Source organism: Zalophus californianus, chromosome 6 (assembly GCF_009762305.2).
Source record: "Zalophus californianus isolate mZalCal1 chromosome 6, mZalCal1.pri.v2, whole genome shotgun sequence".
In the NCBI taxonomy this organism is placed as follows: domain Eukaryota; kingdom Metazoa; phylum Chordata; class Mammalia; order Carnivora; family Otariidae; genus Zalophus; species Zalophus californianus.
The window spans coordinates 106,655,299-106,659,656 of record NC_045600.1 but is presented as its reverse complement, the minus strand read 5'-3'; the positions used below and the strand labels follow the sequence as shown (position 1 = coordinate 106,659,656).

At 48.9% G+C, this 4,358-nt stretch overlaps 1 long non-coding RNA gene across 1 annotated transcript; it reads right to left on the bottom strand.

The window, feature by feature from the left end:
- Positions 1 to 1,394: 1,394 nt before the first annotated feature.
- LOC113908559 lies at positions 1,395 to 3,631 on the bottom strand. Its single transcript, XR_003515526.1, has 3 exons — positions 3,404 to 3,631; positions 3,140 to 3,213; positions 1,395 to 1,520 (listed from the first exon to the last, which is right to left on the bottom strand). It is a non-coding gene; the product is annotated as an uncharacterized LOC113908559 (long non-coding RNA).
- Between the last annotated feature and the right edge of the window lie 727 nt (positions 3,632 to 4,358).

Sequence of the window (4,358 nt, the reverse complement as noted above, 5' to 3'; positions counted from 1 at the left end):
CACCCTCAACAGCTAGAAAGTGGTGTGGGGGTCTTTGTTGCCAGAGCACACCCTTCCAGGGCAGTGACTTTCAAAATGTGGTCCATTGGACCTGCTGAATCAAAGTATGATGGGGTGAGGCCCCAAAGGCCACTTTACACTTTGGGGGTAGATATGGTTGTTACCACTATTTTACAGAAAAGGACACTGAGGCACAGAGGCTTTAAACGTGCACAAGCTTTTAGATAGTTGCAGAGGGGAGATTTGAACCCAACCAAGTGGGGGGGGGCGGTTTGCAGGTATGTGGGAAGCAATGGTAATGGGGCAGCAGGCTGGAGGTGGGTTACCTTCCTAGGGAGAGCTACCTTCTACTCTGGGCAATAACTCAAAGAGCTTCTGCTCTTGCTCATGCAGAGCTGTGACATTAGAGGTGGGGTGCCATTAGGTGCCTGCTGTATGCCAAATGAGGAGGACTGAAACCAGAGTCTGGTAGTCCTGAGTTCAGTACATACCTTCCTTAAACCGCCCTTGGCTTTATGAGCCTGTGGGTCTTCGTCTGTAAAATGGGAATAGGAATCATGTTTGAGGCTGTTACCAAAATTAAATGAGGACCCAGAGTCATGCCTCATTACAGGAAGATGCCTCTTAGTGGAGATAGTATCAGGAAGGGTAGGGCCGTGACAGCTCCATTGTCCTTGGATTCCCAGGGCCCATCCGGCCTAGCACCCACCTGCAATGCCACCACTAGAAGGTGTGTGAGAGGCCAGCAGGGCAGGGCCTATGAGCTAAGGCCTTAAGGGCACCCTCCTAGATGGCCCTGTGCAAAACAAGCTCCAGTTCCCTGGGGATGTAGGAGAGGAGGAAAGTGGGGTCCCAGCTGCTGCTCCTCAGGTCTCTGCAGCCACATTTCTCACAAAGCAACTCACAACGCATCCTAACCCCTCAGCGTCAAATCTGACCCCCCATTATTCCAGTATTCTCCCAAAGCACCCCGTGCTTTCTCTTTACAATGCTTCTCACCATTCATAACCACACAATTCCATGTCCATTCTCCTCTGCTTCTGGAATGTAAGCTCCATGTGGGGAAAGATGGTGACGCTATGAGGCGCCAGCCACCCACAGCAGCACTGAGGGAGTGGAGTCAGACTCAGGCCGTTTGAGACCACCCTGTGCCATCAAGGAAGGTCATTCACACAAGACAGTACCTTGCCCCATTCCTTCTCTCCAGTGCCTAGCCCAACGCCTGTCACATAGTAGGCACTCATTAAGAATCTGTGAGGTGGTTGAATTCAAATCTCTCACTTCACCAAGCTTCGTGCTCATCATCATCCTGTACCAAACATTTATATGCACTATCTCATCAAATCCCCCCAAAAAAACGACACAGTGAAGAAGTTATCATTCTTACTAGACCTGTTTTGTAGAGAAGGAAGCAGAGAGCTTTAGTAATTTGTCTCTGGTCACACAGCCCATAGGTGGCAGATTTGGGACTTGAACGCAAGCCTCCTTGAGGTGAGTGTTCATCTTCTTAACGCCTGGTCCTGGAAAAGAAAATGTGGTCCTTTGCCCTTGGGAAGTTTCCGTGTGAGCTGGGAAGACACAAGGCATGAAACAGCGGAAATCATGTAAGGCAGCACTTTCTTCTTGGTGGTGGGAAGAGGCGAGCTCCAGGGGCTACTGCTTAAAGGGCTAGGGATCCTACAGTAAACAAAACACAAAATTCCTAAGCTCAAGGAGTCTAGTGGGAGGACAGACCATAAACAAAACTATCAGGTATATGGTGTTTTGGAAGGTAAAGGTGCCAAGGTTAAAAATAAGGCAGAGAAGAGGAGAGAGGAATGCCAGGAGAGGGTAGGTGTGGTTCAGAGAAAGTGCTCAGGAAACGCTTCCCTGGGAAGGTGACATTTGAACAAAGTCCTGATTGGGGGGTTGGGGGGGACCACTATGGCGAAACAATGCTCTAGGCACAGAGAACAGCAAGTACAAGGTTCCGAAGGTGGGAATGTGCCTGGTGTGTTCCAGGGTCATCAGAGAGGTGAGAATAGGTGAGAAATACTGAGGGACAGATTGAAGGGTCCCACAGGCCATTTGGGGGGGTCTTTGGCTAGTTCTCTGAGCAAGTAGGGCACCCCTAGAGGTTCTGAGAAGGGGAGCCTTGTGTTCTGCCTTGTTTTAGCTGACTCCCCCTAGTGGCCATGTGGAGACCAGACTGCAGGGGGATAGAGCTGGGAGCAGGGACCTGGTGGGAGGTTGTCCCTGTGGTCCAGGAGAGACCACGCTGGCTTGGGGACAGGCAGTTGGATCCTGGACATATTTGAAGATAGAACCAGCATGATTTGCTGTTACAGATCTGAGTGTGAAAGAACATCTCAACAGTGAACACATGTTATTGACGCTTATTTGCTTAATTTTTAAAATCAATTCACTCTTACTCTGCCTTGTCATAAGCAGTAATATCCATGGAGTCACAAATGTGTTAGTTATATTTATCCCTTTAAAGTAAATACATAAAATATGTTTGCGCATCACCTAAAATTAGCCCAGGGACCACCTGGATACATGCAATGCTGAGGATACCGATTTAACCAATTGCTAATCTCACCCACTTTCAGGCTTTTTTGCTTGTTTATTTGCTTGCTTTTTTTACTACTTTCTCGCAGAAAGGATGATTTTTTTTCCTGTCTATAATTAGGGGACCCATTACCATAGCCCCTATGCTTTGAATGCTGGTTTTACTCTGGCCACACCAAGCAACCTCTGCCTGGGCAGTACAGAGTGGTGGTTCTTCACCATTACTTTGTCAAACCCAGCAGACCTGGGTTCAAATCCTGTTCAGCCACCTCTAAGCTGTGTGGCCTTGGGCAACTTCCTCCACCTCCTAGGATAACCCTTCCAACCAGGTGCTATGCTCATGCCCAGGTGATAGATTCCAGATGGGGAGCTTGAGACATAAATGGTAATAAAAATATTGGGAGACTGTTTTAAAGATTAAAATGCTTAGCACAGTGTCTGGCACCTAATAAATGCTCAGTAAATGATAGTAGCTGTGATTAGTGAAATGAGCATGGAGTCAGTCTTTACCACGGTAACCCTGGGTAAACAGGGTTATTAAAACTAGCCTCTGGGAGACTCAGTTTCCTCATCTGTAAAGTGGACCTACCTGCCCGAGGTGGGAGTGAGAGGAGTTAAGTTCTTCCACACTGTAGGACTCAGCAGCCCATCGTGAGAAGTGACCTGGAGAAGGAAGGCCAGCTGTGTAAGGGAACGGGGAGAATTGTGCCTTTCCAGTGCTAGGGAGCACACCCTTTGGGCTGCACCTAATACTCCACTCTCTAAGCAGCCTTTCACCAGTGCACAGCAGAAGGGGGCAGGGATGGGGGTGCCTGGGGAGAGCACCTAGTACCAAGTGAGGAGGGTTACTTACCCAAGATCACAGGGCCAACTGCAGGGAACCAGGAATCCAGCCAAGGTTTTTCTGATTCCCAGGGTTCCTTGCCCCTCTTCCCAGTGCACACGGCGTCTCAACCCAAGTGCACAGCGGATATGGTACAGGAAGTAGGAGGGCAGGCTCTGGGGTCAGACTGCATGGGTTCTAATTCTGGTTCTGCCCCTTACAGAGTAGCCTTGGTCCCGTTGCCGATGCTTGCTGAATTTCATCTCCCCCTCCGTAATAACCTGTACCTACGTCATAGAGGCCATTGTGAGTATTGACTGAGATTATTGCGCATTTAGAGCTGCTACCCTCAGCTCCGTGTGGATGACACGGGAGAGAGGGCTACACCTTGCCCATTATCAACTTTCAGAAATACAGAATGAATGAATGAATGAATGAGTGAGTGAAGTGCTGCAAATCTCATGATCAGTAAGAGGGCTGGAGGCAGTTGCACAGAGGTCAGAGTGAGGGCTGTGGATTTCCCGCAGGGCAGCTGGGTTACCCCCACCCGTTGGTAATCCACATCCTTCTTGGGTTGGGCGACTCGGTGGGCTTCTTGAAGTCAAAGAGTTCATTTGACCAGGAGATGTTCGAGAAGGGACATCTGGGTGGCTCAGTCAGTTAGTGTCTGACTCTCCATCTCAGCTCAGATCTTGATCTCAGAGTCGTGAGTTCAAGGCCCATGTTGGGCTCCATGCTGGGTATGGAGCCTACTTACAAAAAAAAGTTGGAGAAATTTATTTTTATATTGTAATGTATTCCACATTTAATATTAAAGCTAACCCATATATATCAAGGAATAGAATGCAAGATTCCCATGAGCTTTTGACAGAGAAGGAAGACTTCCAAAGAATGGCACCATCATCAGGATCAGACCACCGCCCCAGACCTGACCCCGAGCCTCCTGGATGAGGCTCACTCCCTCAGCCTTCAGGGCAATACAGGG